The following is a 17,031-nucleotide window of genomic DNA, read 5'->3' on the forward strand; positions in this document are numbered from 1 at the left end:
AACTCTCTTATGAAGCATGAAAATGTTCAGCCTACAAGAAGCCCCAAGCAAAATGTCTAATAGCTAATGGTAGAGGACAGGAAGGCCTGGAGGATCATTGTCCATGGGGTTGCGATGGGTCGGACACGACTTCGCACCTAACAACAGTGCTACTTTACCTGTTTTCCCCCATCTCATGAGAAGAATGCCTCTGGGAACTTTGACCTTGTTTTACTGGAAAGAATAATTTTATCAAATGAGAGTTAAGAAGATACTTTGATGGGAATGTCCCAGGAGGATTGTCCCAGCAGAATGTATGTGTGAGAGGAGAGAAGCATACAAAGGTGGCTGGAGAATGTTGGCGTTCTAGAAAAGGATGAGACTGAGAGCTTTCTGCTCCATGCAGATGTTTGCTCAATATCTCCTCTTCACCTGGAAGCCCTAGAATCCCCCTGGTACCCCCAGTCTTCCTTGCTCCCTGACTCACTAAGTAATGTGATTAACTTTAGCTAATGAAGCGCTAATGGCCTGGCACTTCCACAGTTATTTAATTAGCTGACAATAAAAGCAAACCTTATTGCCCTGGGAATTCTGGCAGCCTGTAATTAACACGCAGAGAGAGGTGGGGGAACGGCATATAAACAGAGACTACTGGCAAAGGGTTAATCCATTAAGGAATATTTTCCTGCCCAGCTCTGTTGTGCTCTTTTCACAATAAGAGGAGCCAGGTTGTTTAGAAATAGGAAATTGTGTGCGTGTGTGTTTATGGAGCAATCTTCTGCAGGCCAGTCAAGATTTCACTGCGAGATGCTGGCACCTGAGGAATGAATGGCTCACAAACAATAAGCCAAGCCAGAGGGAGGTGAGGCACATGGGCCTCCCTGCTGCCAATCTTTAGCAAAGGCCACTGGTTTTCACATGCTGTGAGTTTTCAGACATGCTAACTGGCTAAAGTGTACAATGCTTTTGCTCAATTAATGGAAGGAGACTCCTCTCTACCCCACCATGTTTCTGCTGAACCAAAAAGATGCATGGGAGCTGAGAGCTGATGTGGCATACTCAGCGCTGGTTCAGATGTCATTTTTCTTGGGTTTAATGGTAAGAATATTGAGAGTAATACTGGGATTTTGATTTCTATCAATATCCAAACTGGAGGAAAAAAATATGACGAAATCTTTTTTTGTGGAAACTGGTCAACTTACACTAATCTTCTAGTCAGAGTTTGTTCAGCAGAGTGAGAAAACTATATATAAAAGCAGCCAGGTGACATCAGCAGTTTCTTAATTATTTTCTTAATTCAAATAATAAGGAATATAATCTTCAGTAGAAATACTGAATATGTTTACTTGCATACTAACTAGAAAAGAGTCAAACACAATCTTTACCCTTTTTTGCAACCTTTTCTTTGAGGTAAAAATCTGGTCTTCAGAGATAACACTTTCTTTTCCCCTTGTTCACATAAAGTTGACAATCTGGTTATTACATGGTTTCATTTGATATTCACAATATAGATGAAGTGATTACTTTACATTTTCTGACAGATAAACCTGAACATGGACAGAGATACCCTCAGTCAATCTCTCAGTCTCACTCAGAACCAACAGTCAAATGAACACTCCCCTCATGCATCACTTCAGCCTCAGAATGTGCATGTGAGGATGCAAAACAAGAATGCCAACAATTTTAGACCTGGGCTGTTGTAAGTATAGTTGGGCTCATCTAGGTGCTTCACTTTAAACACTAGAAGTGCTTCATAGAAATACTAAATGCTTTGTTCAGAAGGCAGCACTGCAGACGCATCCATGCATAAATCAGAACTATGCTTTAATAGAATGCAATTGTCATACATTTCAGTGTCGTTCATATTTTTAACACTCAGGGAGTACTGTGCTATTGTCTCTTGCTGTAGCTGAGAGGCATGTGGGGAGAAAAAGGTTTATGTGTATGTGTGGGGGGTACATTTCAAAGCCCACACTTTTCTACTGTAGAGGGATGCTCTAGTGCCTTGACACAGATTGTGATCCTTTTTCTATGCAACAGGGAGGTAGTGGAGCCAAGAGGCCTTGTTTTCCTCTTTTTCTATCCTTCCAGCCAACACAGACGTGTTTAGAGACAATGGTCTTGATTATGAAAAGAACCTGGAAAATAAAGGTCCCCTACCTTGGCTAGCAAGCAATAGAAATGGGCCCGTGGTGTAAACACTGCCACTTCCAATCTGTGAGATTGGAAGGGAATGACTAGGAAGGGGGGGGGATTTGTTGGCTGACTGGCTTGTTCATTTGTCCCCAGAAACAATCACACATTTTCATATCTTTCTCCTAAGGAATCCAACTTTGTCCAAAACTTTAGGCCGTTGATTCAACATACATTCAGGAATGCACAGGTTGGGGATGAGTCCTCACTCTGTATCAGACAACAACTGCATATGAGTAGTGGGTTTTCTTCAGTTACAGCATATGCAGTGCCTGGTTAGGATCAGGGCTATGGGGTACATGGGAACGGGCTTCAGTCTTTCCTACTTGCTATCTTCCCATCTTAGAACAATCTGGGGAGGTGCTGTGGGGCCCATAGGAAAACCCAAATATTCTGCAGGGGGCCAGGGAACAAGATGGTTTCCCCAAATAGCACATATCACCAGGACTTGGGATTGCCAGGTCTGGGTTGGGAAATTCCTGGAGCTTTTGAAGAATTTGGGGAAGGGGGGAACCTCAGTGGAGCATAATGCCATAGAGTCCACAGCAGCCTTTTCTCTAGGGGAACTGATTTGTACAATCTGGAGATCAGTAATAATTCCAGGAGATCCCCAGGCCCCATCTGGAGGATGGCAACCCTATTGGGACCAGGAAGAAATCTTGAAGCCCCTTTTCCACATACCCTGTTGTTCTGGTCCTAAATTGGGAGCACTGTGTCTAGGAATTGAGGAGAACCCATTAAGGAGAATCCAGGTGGGGCCTGGCAATCTCCTCGTTTACAAATAATTTCCAGACTGCAGAGACTGGTTCTCTGGGAGAAAATGACTGGTTTGGAAGTTGAACTTTATGGCATTATACCTCATTGAGCCCCCCCCCCAAAAAAAAACCTCTGTGCTCCCCAGGATCCACTCACAAACTTCCAATCCATAACTTGTGTGGATCTGTCACATCTGATACAGATGGGGACTAAGGTTGCCAGGTTCCAGGGGAGGCCTGAAGTTCCCTGGAATTACAGTTGATCTCTAGGCTACCGAGGTGCCCTGGGTTTTAGTGCTGCTTCCACATGATGTCAAATTGGCAAAAAATGTAGATCGTTCAGTCATATTGGCTGTCTCTCTTAATAACCAGTATGTCAGCAACGAAAACGGGTCCCATTAATTTTATCAATTAAATGACATTCTTTGTATCACAATTTATCAGTGGGCAATCACAAATGCAGAAAATTTTCGGTTTGTACATGTTTCCAGGAGATGGACAGTTAAACACATACAAATGGTTTCAGGATAGATATCAATGGGTTCATAAATTGTTATAAAAAGAATACCATTTATTTGATTTTATGTAAGTGTAATTTAGGATATGTGGGTATGTCCATGCGTGCTTTGAAAACTAGAATCCAAGAACACAGATGCTGCTTAAGAAATATGGTTTCGGACGCACCCCTCGTCCAACATTGGATGGAGCAAAAGCACGGCATGGAGGACTTTAGTTTTTTTGGACTGGAAACTTTGAGATCAGGCTTTGTTGGAACTAAATCACAGACAATCCTTCAACAAAGGGAAAGTTTCTTTATTTTTAGTTTGGATACGATCGCACCCAATGGACTGAATTCCAACATGGACTTCACATGCTTTTTGTAATTTACATACCTGCCTTTGCTCTTTTAAATACATTGCTAGCACCTGTGTAAGTAGGGTGAGCTTTAAATAAGAACTGTAAGAAATAAGGATCGGATATGAATGAGGAAATGACCCCATGCCAAATTGAAATGTCTTATAGTTTTGAATATTTTGGAATCTTTTGGAGTTATGCCAAAGTGATTTGTGATAATTGTGACATTTAACATATTTACTCAGGTAGGTTGGTTGAGGTTTCTGAATATATATTATTACTCTTTTAGACAAAATACTCGATATGATTCCTATCTGTATGCTTATTATAATACTGCCTTGGTTTAGATTATGATGTGCAACCACTGATGAAGATTTAGAAAGTAGGATAAACTACCTGAGATCCTGTTTTGGTTGCTGACATACTGGATATTAAGAGAGACAGCCAATAAAATTGAGAGGAAGATCTACATTTTTGCCAATTTGATTTCATTTATTGATCTACTACATTTCACAGGAAATAAACGGTGTTTTCTTCCACGTGATGTCGGCAGCAACCCATGACTGTGCAGGAGTTGGTGCAAGTTTTCGTCCGGTATGCTCTGCGATGAGGGAAATTGTGGGGGGGAAATTCCCTTTCTTGTTGCGCTGCAAATTGGGGCGCAAACAGGGGCAAGCCTATCTGAAGAGAGAAATGTGCAACAGTCTCGGTAGCATTTTTCCCGTCCTTGTACCCGCCCTCCCCTCTCCATTTCTGGACTGAATTTTTAAAAAAATGGCATGGTACACATTACTATAAGACCGCAAAGTGACATGCCCTCAGTACAAATAAAATGTTATTTTCATTGTGCAAAGTAATACTGGAAAAGGGTAGCTAAAACACATTTCCTGTTAGTGTTTTCTGACAGGAGAATATGAACAGGGAAGGAGGGTGTGCCTGTGATGAAGCAGCCGTTTCCCTATTAGCTTGGCATATGTGCTCTGTATTTTGAATCTTTATTGTGACACACAATCATCAGGATCCAGTTACCATCACAAATCTACCTGAACAGAAAGTGAGACCATTATACAAAGTATCCTGTAAAGGGATCTAAGGAAATGTTTTATTGTTGTTGGGGGAAGCAGGATTAAAAAAAAAAATCATGGATAATGTGTTTTTGTTGTTCCAGAAAAAGGTGTAGTAGTTCTGAGCCACACATAAGTATTGAATAGTTCAAAGCAAAGATGGAAAATACTTTCTATCCACTAAATGTTAAGTATTATATTCCCTTGGTAGGTAGCTTGTAGCTGGTTTATCGAGTGACATTATAAGATGGGCTGGAATGTTATAACACTCTTTAACTGAGGATCAGATTTCCCCAACAAGTTTCAATTTGGATTTCCTCATGGGAGCAGGGATAGGTGCATGTTTCTAAGGACATGGGTGTGTAGATCATCATGAAGATAGTATCACATAGAGGCTCAAAAGGCACGGCACAGTTTTGGCCTTCCTTTGGATTTGTTTCCATTTGACTCAGCCTCACCTTCTAGTTACCTCATTTACGTTACCCTGGAGGCACAGCTCTCAGAAACCAGGGCTGTGGTTATGAGGAGGCAGAGGAGACTGCATCTTTAGGGGAGGTTCCCTTCCTGGCCCTTTCCTGCCCTATTCTGTGGTGACTTGTTTGCTCAACAGTGCTATGGGTGAATGGAGAACCCCTTTCTTGTGGGGCTATTGCCTTTCTGAATTTTCTCCTTAAGGAATCTGAAAGCTCATCATGTGTCTGAGCCTTGTCTCCCATCTCCCACACGGTTGACGCAACTGCCAGTGTCCTGTGCTGATAATGAGCATTGCTAAGAATTCTGTATGTTTTGACTTAGTTATTCCGTTGGAGGGATAAACAGTTTCATGTTGTTTTGGCAAGGCTCCTTAGGATACAGTTTAGATATGCTGTTCCCAGTCTGTAAATGTTACGTGTTTGTCGTGGTTTTGACCAAGTGGCTCTCACGTTCTCCTGAATTATAAGTCGGCTGACTGACATGGATCAACGATCTCTTATGTAAGCAGTTTGCTGATGCCCGTTCACTTAGAAATGCTTGGTTTATGTTTGGCTTCACTGACAAGCAGGACGTACTGGTCTATTGTCACAGGAAGGGGGGGGGGGAGAATTCTATGCCGGATGGCTTCTTATGCATATTTTATATTCTCTCACAATATAATCCTCCACCTCTCTTCTGTCCGCATAAGGTAAACTCCTTTTATTAAAAGACATTTCCTCTATGAGCTGCCTTTTTCTACCCTTGCTTAGTATATCTGGAGTCATTAATATGCTTCCTCTCTGGGTGAAACCCCTGACTCAGTTTCCTCCTCATTAATTCTAATATTATTTCACTTGTAAATTCAGCTTTGTTGCCCTCTAACTGACTCATTATAAACCTATGCCAATTTCCCCCCCACTAGCCCTGTCCATTGCTTTTATACTTGTATCAAAGTCTACCATCACAGTCCTTTTTAAAAATATCATTGGCATTGGGTTTCTCAGTTTAGTACCTTAACAGGACAGCAGCCCTCTTAGAGCAGCAGCAGACATCTCCCAGGATGTCACCTACAGGGAGTATTTGTGGGCCTGGCTGCCTTGGACACTCATGGAAACATTCTGCCAGTAAACTCCACAGGAAGCAGAACTAGGGTAGCCACACTTCAGGTAGGAGATTAAAAAAGAAGGCTGAGGTTGATGCTGCGAAATAAAGTAAGAATAATATATAATCTTGTAACTTTTTTGAAGAAACATTGCAGAATGAACAGATTCCCCTGAAAAAGCTTGTTGGAAAAATTTAACTGAGTAATAAAATATATTTTTACTTTGGAAGAAGAAGAGTTGGTTCTTATATGCCACTTTTCTCTATCAGATGGAGTCTCAAAGGAGCGTATATTTGCCTTCCCTTTCCTCTCCCCACAACAGACATCCTGTGAGGTAAGTGGAGCTGAGAGAGCCCATTGGCCTTGGCTTTATTCCCCCCCCCCTCTTAGTGACTGATGTGGCCCTTTTCTTTCAACCTCCAGGAATTTCAGCTGATCTCCAGATAGCAACGATCAGTTCTCTTTTAGAAAATGGTTACATTAGAGGGTGGACTCCATGGCACTATACCCCAGAGGTTTCTACCCTCTTTAAACCCTGATGTCCCCTTGTTCCTTCCATCCACAGGTGTTTCTCAACACAGAATTGGCAACCCTAAACAGAAGTTCTGCTGCCTCTTCTTCAGGGGGGGGGGGGGATCTGGCCTGATATCCAGTGCTTTAACTTCTTGTTTTAGAGCAAGGATGCACAACCTTGTTTGTGCAGCCTGCTTCTCGGATAGCTTAAGGACACTCAGATGCTGTGTGCCATTCCTCCCTCATCCTCAAGGTGAGGTGGAATATGCAGGTGAGCCAGGCAGATGTGAAATTTGGGTGGTAATTATATTATTCTCTTTGGGAAATTTGGGTGGTAATTATATTATTCTCTTTGGGATCGTAATGCACAAGAGAAGGCCACTAATTAGCCTCCTGAGAGCAGGGTTTCCTGCTTACCATTTATTAACCTGTGTGTTGTGTGTATTTGTGTGCTGCTGATCTGTGGAGCCAGAGAAAGCAGGCAGGACAAATTTAGACTGTGTTCTGATTAGCCCCTTTTTTGTTTTTGAGTGCTCTGCCGTTATGTTAAAAAGCTATCGGAGACAGGCTGACTTGCCATCAGCAGTCAGGACAGGGTTGGTAGGCTGGGAGTCCTGGAGGTCAACAAGTAGGACTGGCAGCTTTTAAACTGCTCCTTCTAGCTGTCCTTTTAGAATGGTTGATATGCCAGCAATTATCAGGTGATGCCAATTACCTCCATGTCATGGAAAGCTTTAACTATCCATTTCCACAAATTAAGCCTCTGCTAGAGAATTCCCCTACCCTCTATTCGGAGCTCTATCAGTAAGGACAAAAAACTTGCTGTGATAAATCTGTATTACAGTAACACATCTGTGGTTTCTCTGAATTTTAAGATAGTTCCCGGGGTCTCTTCTATTCAATTATAAACCGTTAAAGGATTGTTTTGGCAATGTTATTCTCTTTCTTGCTTGCTTACATATACACATTGCTAAATCAAAGTGAATTTTATAATTAAGATAGGTTCAGATGATTCCCCATAACACACACAACCTATATTCTAATCAGGAGAAGATTTGAATGAAAAGAACAGGCTTGCATTTTTAACATCTATAAAAATTTCTGGCAGTTTTGTTGCATTGTTTATTGTGGGTAAAGGTAAAAGTATCCCCTGTGCAAGCACCGAGTCATGTCTGACCCTTGGGGTGACGCCCTCCAGCGTTTTCATGGCAGACTCAATACAGGGTGGTTTACCATTCCCTTCCTCAGTCATTACCATTTTATTGTGGGTAAAGATAAAGGTAAAGGTATCCCCTGTGCAAGCACCGAGTCATGTCTGACCCTGGGGGTGATGCCCTCTAGCGTTTTCATGGCAGACTCAATACGGGGTGGTTTGCCAGTGCCTTCCCCAGTCATTACCGTTTACCCCCCAGCAAGCTGGGTACTCATTTTACCGACCTCGGAAGGATGGAAGACTGAGTCAACCTTGAGCCGGCTGCTGGGATTGAACTCCCAGCCTCATGGGCAAAGCTTTCAGACGGCTGCCTTACCACTCTGCGCCACAAGAGGCTCATTTTATTGTGGGTAGAATACTGTAAAAAGCATTACATTTTGTAATCTACTTTGTCTCATCAAGGAACGCAGATTATAAATAAAATGTGTATGTAAATAAATACATAAATACATAAAACAAATGTTATTGCCAACCCCTGCTGAAGGAGAGAGAAAGGTTTTACGTTATCTATTCTTACCTTCATTATATCTATTCTTCATTATCTATGTCTGTTCTCTTATTATCTAAGAAGACTATTTCACAATATATGTTCTTTGCAGATAATGTATATAAACCAAGGATACAGAGCGAACATTATTTTATACTTGAGAGCAAAGAGAAGGTATTTTAGGCATAGCCTTGCACAGTCTCTAGTCTCTGTGACAGAATGATCATGGAGCACAACAGAGTGCCTTTCTGTATTTTCTAGCAATATGTTTTATGGCAGTTTTACAGTGTGGTGATTTAGTGAGCGACATACAGTTTTCCAATCAGGAACCAGTGGCTGCGTTGTAGGAGACACAGGAGGTGCCAGGCCCCCAAAGGGCAAGGGGGAAGTGGAGAACTGCCTTGTAATTTGTTTGCACAGTCTAAGTTTCCCTGAAACATTTTCCTTATTTTTGTTGTACCATTCTAATCATGCAATATGTAAAATGTTATACTGTGTTGCTAGCTTGCTTCTCAGGGAAAGAGGCTTTGGAAACCTGACTGTTATGGTTTTGTAGTAAAGGGAAAGACATGCCCTGGTCTCAGGTTCTACCACCACTATTATTATTTTTAAAGCTTCCTTTCCTTTTTTATGCCATGAGAACTTTGTTTCTTTTAAAACAGGCTCTCCCATGAAAATGTGTTTTATCATCGAGGATATTCAAATACATACACATGTATACACCACTTTCATTCTAAAACAGCACAGGTCTTTCATGCTTTTTCTAAACAGTTTGAGTTGATGCCAAGAACCATCTGTAGAAATGAGTGATGGAAGATATACCATTTATTTCATGTCAGTTGACTAGCAGGTGGCGACTATCCCAGTAACGACACGGACCCAATCTTGGCAACAAATTGGCCGCAGCCGTTTATTAACCAGACTCCCTCCCCACGGAGGGTTGGCCCGCATGCAAGGTCAGGGGAGCCCTTGCCCTTGTCAACCGGCCGGTTGACCACCATCCCCGCGGCGTTCCGGCTCCTCGCCTCACTCCCAGCCGGGAGGATGGGACGCCTTCCGCCGCGGGGTCCCTGGGAAGCGACCGTCGAGGACCCCACGGGCGTCCGCCTCCATGGGGCCCTCACCCCTCGCTTGGCCCCGGGCCCCTGGCCTCCCAGCCGGGTAGGCCGCGCCCGGTTATGGCCGGTCTCCTTAATGAGACCCCCTACTCCAGGGAGTCCCGTACGCAGACGGGCTCCCTGCCAACGGGCTCCCTACCTTGCATGACCCGCCACTGGACAGGAACCGAAGGTCCCTGTTCCCGCCAACCCTCAACCAAAATTGTGCTCAAAACCTCCCGCACATCGGATAGCCAGAGTTCACACCCCCGCTCGGAGAGGTGAACCCCGTCCGACCTGAACAGCAGCGGGAAACGGAAAGTGATCAAAGGGTGAGGAACAAGCACACCCCCCAGTGACAGAACCGTCTTCGAAGCGGCCTTATTCGCCTTCTGTTTGGCCCAGTTCACGCGGTCGGATCGCTCGGCTGCCCGCCATACAAGGCGATCCAACATCTCGGACCACACCAAGACGGTATGCGGCATGCGTTGTCGCAGGATCCTCAAGTCCTCGGTAATGGCCGCACTCAGCTGACGACCCGTCATCGCAGGCAGATCGTTCTCTCCCAAGTGTATCACCAACACGTCGGGAACGCCCCAGCGATGAACGTCATCGGCCACGACCCGCAGCAAGGATGACCACCGTAATCCTCTCCTTCCGGACCAGGTAATCCTGCAAACGTCCTCCAGGCCGAGATGCGCTCCCCAGCTGGTAGCAGCCGCATGCCTGCCGGCCCAGTATGGAATACTGTGCCCCACCACCGTGACCGCTGCCGCTGTCGACGGGACGCCTGGAAAAAACCATAATCACATGGCATGTTGAGGACGAATGTATGCCTTGTAGGCCTGCGAACGCCACCGCCCTCTCTGCCGTATAACCCCAGGCGGTTGACCTGCCAAATAGGCATCCGTGGCAGCACCAATACGAAAGGAGTGGGCCCCGTACAAGGACGGTTGGAGCCCCACCCCGCGCAGGCAAGCCCGGAGAACTGCCACGAACTGGTACCGGGACAGACAAGTCCCATCCTGGTGCACGAATAGGGGCCCCGACAAAGCAGGCCGCATCCTCAGGAAAGCGGCCATGGCCCGCCGTGGGCAGTCAGCCTCCCCCTGAAAAGCCGGGAGGTGCACGTGGGCCCCTCTGCCTCGTTGGTCACACTTGGAGCGGCGGACCAAGCACTGGACCCCCGAGTCCACTATCTCCACGTCGCAAAACAGCAGCCCACCGGAAGTCCGCGCAGAACGGGACTGGGCCACCAATTCGCCTCCCCTAAATGCTCCATGGAATGCCGCCGTGAACGCGGCCCGAAACAGAGCCCGCTCGAACCCAGTTCGAGCCACTGTCGGCAGGTGCCCAAGCAGCCGGCATAGGAGGGCTCTGGTGATAGGGCGTCGAGGGTCAGGTCCGGGCGCGGCCCGTCGCCCCCAGCCCTTCAGGGCTTGCCGGGCCAGGAATGACGTCCCCGGGTCCCAGGAACCCACAGCCTTAGAGCAAAAGGACAGGCCAGCCAGCGTGACCCGCAAAGTTCGGCAGGACAGTCCCCGTTCCCTGAGGTGGGCTAGAAAACGAAGCAGCAGCCCCTCCCTCATGGGCCAGCTGGACGAATGCCCGGCCTTCCGAGCGAAGTCCTCGAACTGGCAGGCCGCCCTCCGATACGCCTTCCTTGTGGAGTCCGCCAAAGACGACAGGACCCCCTCCATAATCAGCCGACGCCAAGCTGCCACAGGTCTGCCGGGCACGCTGTAGGTTCCGCTGCCGCTGCCGGGGCGAGGCGCCGAAATCTCTCGACCTGAAACCGAGAGAGAGCGTCGGCCAACTCATTGGCCACCCCCGGGACGTGCCTGGCGCGGAAAGAAACGTTGCACGACAAACAGGCCAAAACGAAAACCCGTACCAGGCGCATGACCCTGGGGGATCGTGACGACTGCCTGTTCACGATCTGGACGACGGCCTGGTTGTCGCACATGAACTCGACCCGGCGGTTGGCGAAACGCGGCCCCCAAAGGCGAACGGCCACCACGATGGGAAAAAACTCCAAGAAGGTCATGTCGCGGTGGACCTCCTCCGCCCACTCGTCTGGCCACCGCGCGGCGCACCAGTCCCCTTCGAAGTACACTCCGAACCCGCAACCGCCGGCGGCGTCAGAATGGACCTGCAGCCGGTCCCGGAGAGAAAACGGCGACTGCCAAATGGCCACGCCATTGAAGCCGTCCAGGAACTGTTCCCAGACGAGCAAATCCGCCTTCATATCCTTAGTGATACGAAGGTGGTGAAAGGGGCGGGAAAGGCCCCGGGTGGCGAAGGACAAGCGAAAACAAAACGCCCTGCCGGGGGTGACCACCCGACAAGCGAAGTTCAGGTGCCCCAGCAGCACCTGAATGTCCCTCAACGCACACTTCCGCCTGCCGCGGACACCCCGAATGAGCTCCCTCAGTGAGGACAGCTTGTCTTCCGGCAACCGGGACGTCCCAGCCACGGTGTCAAGCTCGATCCCCAAGAACGTGAGCCTGGTCGCGGGACCTTCGGTCTTGTCCACGGCCAACGGCACGCCCAACTCGGCCATCACCCTCTGGAATGACCGCAAACTGCTGGAGCAGGGGTCTGAGCCCGCCGGGCCCGCCATCAAAAAATCATCCAGGTAATGTGCCAACTCGGGAATCCCCCCCCGCATGCTGGCAGCCCACTCAAGGAATGAGCTGAAAGTTTCAAAGGCCGCGCATGCAATGGAGCAACCCATTGGCATGGCCTTGTCTACGTACCAGCCGTCGAGGAACCGGAAACCCAGAAGGCAGAAATCGTCCGGATGGACTGGCAGAAGCCGGAAGGCCGACTGCACGTCGCACTTTGCGAGCAGCGCGCCGGAGCCGCACCTGCGGACCATGTCGACCGCCTCATCGAACGGGGTGTAACGCACTGCACACAGCTCCGGCGGGATAAAGTCATTAACCGACCCGCCCCTCGGATATGACAAGTGCTGAATGAGGCGGAATTCCCCGGGCGCCTTCTTAGGCACTACGCCGAGCGGGGAAACTCTCAAATTGGGCAGAGGCGGCCCGCTGAAAGGGCCAGCGATGCGCCCTGCGGCCCTTTCCTTCGCCAACTTGGCCGCCACCACATCCGGCAGCTCCCTGGCGGACCGCAGGTTCCCGCTTGTGGACGCCACCCTATCACCCGTGAAAGGTATCCGGAAACCTTTCGAGAACCCGGATGCCAGGTAAGCAGCTGCCAGCCTGTCCGGATACCGGTCAAGCCAAGCCAAGAGCACGGGCAACTTAACCGGCGTAGGAGCCAGGACCCGGAGCTGCCCCGCGGCCTCAGCCGGACTTCGGGGCCGTGGAAGGAGCTGCGGTACCCGATCCCCCGTCCTTTTTCCCGGAGGATCGGGTCCCTCGAAAGGGCTGCGATGACGAAGGTTGGGCGCAAGCCGCCATGGTGTGGCCACCGCCACAAGTCTCACAGCGATGTTCAAAACGACACCTGCGCCTCTTGCACCCACCCCTGTTGTAGTCCCAGCAGACCAGCCCGGACAACTTCCGGGCTGGCCCGGAGGCACCACCTTTCCCGCGGTCCCTCTTCTGACGTGCGCTGGGCCCCACCTGCATGAACCAGGCGTCGTGCAGCCTAAGATCCCAACGCGTGGCCGCATTGTGGGAGGCGAGTTCCCGGAACTCCCGATCATAATCCATGGCGGCCTCCTCACCGCCCACCTCCCAGGCCTCGAGCACGGTATAAAGATATCGCGCAAGGTGCCAACCCCTCTCTGGGTAAGCACCCAATATCAAGGCCTGGAACTCAGCGAAACCCTTGAGCCAGTTGAGCATGGTTTGCTCGCATGGCTGGGACTGCGCCTTGTCCTTGTCCCCCTTCTTGCCGGTATCGGCGCCCTTCCGCCGCCACTTTACCAGCTCGAAAAAATCGACGAAGTAGCCGTCGAGGGTGCGCTCCCGCAGTTTGACTGGGAGGTGGACCCCCGGTGGCGCCTCGCCGTCCCTGAAACGACCAGGCGGTTCCCTACGCCGCATGCTGATGCCGGCCTCGTCCAGCATGCGGACCATGTTGCGCCGCCTGCTCTTCAACCAGTGCGGGATACCCGGCACGTAGGCCCCTTCTATCCAGTACCATCCGTCGTGGATGGTGCTATCTCCTTCCTCCCACGAGGAGGACTCACCAGAAGGCGGACTGTGCCGCGACGTGCGCCTCCTCTTGTGGGCCCTCCTCCTTGACTTGCGCTTCCGCTTCCCGCCGAGCCCCGCCCGCGGGGAAGGAGTCCGCGAGTCGGTGCCCCGCGACGGGCTCCTAGAAAGCGAAACTTCGGCCCGGCCCAGACTGCGTCGGCGGGCCCGCCCGGACCCGTAAAGGGCCCTGGCCTCGGCAAACCCCGCCCGGTAATCCGCCGACCGGCGCGGGAGTGATGGACCAGATGAGCTGGAGCGGGACGGCCCACGACGCCGCCCGCTGCGGCGACCAGAACGCCGCCTACGCCCGGAGCCCCCCGCGCGCCCCCCGGAGGAACCCCGGGATGGGCGCGGGGAGGACCCGCTGGAGCCGTCCCCGACCCGCCGGAAAAGCCGGTCGGGCCGACGTAAGGGGGACGGGGACCTGTAGCCGTCTCTGGCCCGGTCCCTCGGACCCCCCAAACGGCGCCGGGCCCCCCCACTGGATGTGGACCCCGAGGAGCCGGGCGTGCGGCCTGAGGACCCGCCCCTCGACGGCGACGAAACGCCCGACGCGGGGCGGGCCCCCCCCGGGGGGCTCCCCCCCGCCCCGCCCCTCGCGGAGCGGGAAGAACGCCCCCCGGGGTCGCGGCCCCCCGAAGGCCCAGCCGCCCCCGAGTCAGTCCGGGCGCCCCGAGCCCGGGACCCCGGGATGGCCGACGCCCAGGCCCGACTGGCCCGCAATGCGCAGGCCCTCTTCCCGGCCCCGCCCCCCGACGACCTCCGCGACGGGGATCCGGAGCCCCGCGGGCCCCCGGGGGACCGGCCGCGTGGCCTGGACCCGTCCTGGGCCCGCCTGACCCCCCGGGAGCCCCTCACGTGGCGCCCGGCCTCCGCCGACCCCGAGGCACCCGACCCCGCCCCGCTGGTGCCGGGCGAAGCCCGGGCCCCCCGGGCCTCCCCCCCCGCACGGACCTGCGGCCCCCGCGGGGCGAGGCAGAACGCCGGGCCGGGCTGCGGCAGCTCCTTCTTGGCCGGGCCGCCGACGCAGGCCCGGCCGGCCCGCCCGTCCCCTCCCGCCCCCCGGGCGCCGAAGGGCCGGGCGACACGACCGGCCCGGAATCCGCGGGTGGGGCCTCGCCTCGGCCGGCCACCCCCTCGCTGTCTCCGGGCGCGGCCGCCGCCTCCCCCCCTCCGGGGGCGGCGGCGGCAGGCTTCTGGCGGCGGGGCATTCCCCCCGCACCTCTTTCTCCCCCTCGGCCCGGGTCTCCTCCGCCGGCGAGCTTCCTCCGGCGACCGAGACTGGGCCGCGTCCTTCCAGAGAGCCGGACTGGCAAGCGCCCGAAGCGCCGTGAGCCAGCCGGCCTGGAGCCCCTGCTGCGCGTCCCGAACAGCAAGCTGTCCGGACGCGCGGTAGGAAGGGAAAGAGGGCGGGCTGCGTGCGCACGGCCTTTTAAGGCCGGCAGCCCCGCCCTTCGCCCCAGCGCGCCGCGGCGCGGCCCGCTGACGTGGCCCAGGTCCGCGCCGCTCCTGGGCGCCCCCGCCGCGTCAACGGCGGCCGCGCTTAGTCGCGGCCGCTATTTGTGTAAGTGGCTTAGAATGCAGTTGTGCCATTTCTACAGAAATCATCTACCCTCTGTCAAATCATGTAAATACGATCTCATGACCTTTGGACAAGGAAAAACTGATTCTGCTGGGGGTGATTCAGAATGGGGAAGCAGAGGGAAGAATATTTAACTCTTTAATCAGCTGCAAACCACCCCCCCAGTTCCACCAAAGAAGGTTTCATGCCTATAATTGACAATGTAACAAAACAGAAATTTACCCCCCAAATGTAAAGATTTTTCCCTTCTCTTGTCACAAGTCAGCCCCAGTTCTGCAAAGTCAGCCCAAAACAGATGGAAAGCTTTCTGACTTCCAGTAAACCTCCCTATGTGTAAACTATTTATTGTCTTACATGCCTGATTTTATTTTTCCTTCTGTTTTCTTCCAAGTACATGTTTTCTTTTTTCCCATTAAGATCATCTTTTCGCCCTGGAATATTCCGTAAGGAGGCTTAACAATGTATTTTATACACTTGGCGTTATGCTGCTTGAACACATTAGTCTTTAAGAGAGCAGTTGGTAAGGCTCAAGATTTCTTCAAGATAAATAAGGACGAGGTACACGTCATGTCAATCTATAGCACTCAACTATTTGGTGGTAATGGAGGTGACTACAAATACACATGCGTAGTAGAATGGCTTGGTTAAGGGGACTAATAGGAAACCTTATGCTATTGCTAGCTGAGGAGCCAAATTACCTGGTATCTGGGAAACTGGTGATCATGTCTCCTGCTTATTAACAGTAACAAAATCGGCCATAGGAAGAGGTCCACTTTGGATCAATGCCCTGGTTTTGAGGGACAGAAGGTGGTCAACTCATTTCCCCAGTAGAAATTTCCTCCTCAAAATGTCTGCTATTAGCCACAGGAGGGGAAAAGAGTAGTTTTCTGAGTGCTTGCACCAGCATATAAAAAGCCAATTGGCACAGAGTTCTCCATGTGTTATTGGACTTTGCTCAACCATCTCAGGAAAAAACAAAACAAAATTGTAATATTCTTATAACTATAGAGGTGGGTTGTATGTGTTACATGGTTTAAGTTGTGTGGAACCAAGGTTAGCTGAGTTTTGTGGGTGTTTTAATGCATTGTTGCTTAACTCATGGGAAATGGAGAGGCAGAACAGGTGGGAGGATTTGGAGTTTAGGGACACTGTTGCCAATGTCAGTCCTACTAGTTATGTGGGAGCCATTTTGCTCATGTCAGTTCAGGGTAGTATAGGGCACAGAGGTGGTTATATTTGTGATGCTTGGTGAAATCTGCTGTAAAGGGCATCTCCTACAAAGCATCTGCCATCTTTGTATGAGGTGATTTGAGCAAGAAAGCCCAAACATTTGAAGGGGATGTGTGTGTGTATGCCCTGAGATGTCAAGTGTGGTATAGAAGATGAATGAATGAATGAATGAATGAATGTATATGTGTATATATATATGAAAAAACAAATCCACCTAAGAACAGAATGTTGGGGGTCAATTGTAACTTTGATAAAAGAATCTCAGTTGCACCCCTGCCTTGATTGTGCTTGAAGTCAACTTGTTTTATGACCTCATCATGATTCCACTGTAGA

The 17,031-nt window shown here is 50.6% G+C and overlaps 1 protein-coding gene and 1 long non-coding RNA gene across 3 annotated transcripts in view; both read left to right on the plus strand.

The window, feature by feature from the left end:
* Positions 1-17,031, plus strand: part of KCNIP2 (potassium voltage-gated channel interacting protein 2) — a 123,414-nt gene that overhangs the window by 19,087 nt on the left and 87,296 nt on the right. The gene's annotated exons all lie outside the window — the stretch shown is intronic.
* Positions 5,423-6,997, plus strand: LOC143843441 (uncharacterized). Its single transcript, XR_013233557.1, has 3 exons — positions 5,423-5,820; positions 6,671-6,735; positions 6,825-6,997. It is a non-coding gene; the product is annotated as an uncharacterized LOC143843441 (long non-coding RNA).

Source organism: Paroedura picta, chromosome 8, assembly GCF_049243985.1.
Source record: "Paroedura picta isolate Pp20150507F chromosome 8, Ppicta_v3.0, whole genome shotgun sequence".
NCBI classification, from domain to species: domain Eukaryota; kingdom Metazoa; phylum Chordata; class Lepidosauria; order Squamata; family Gekkonidae; genus Paroedura; species Paroedura picta.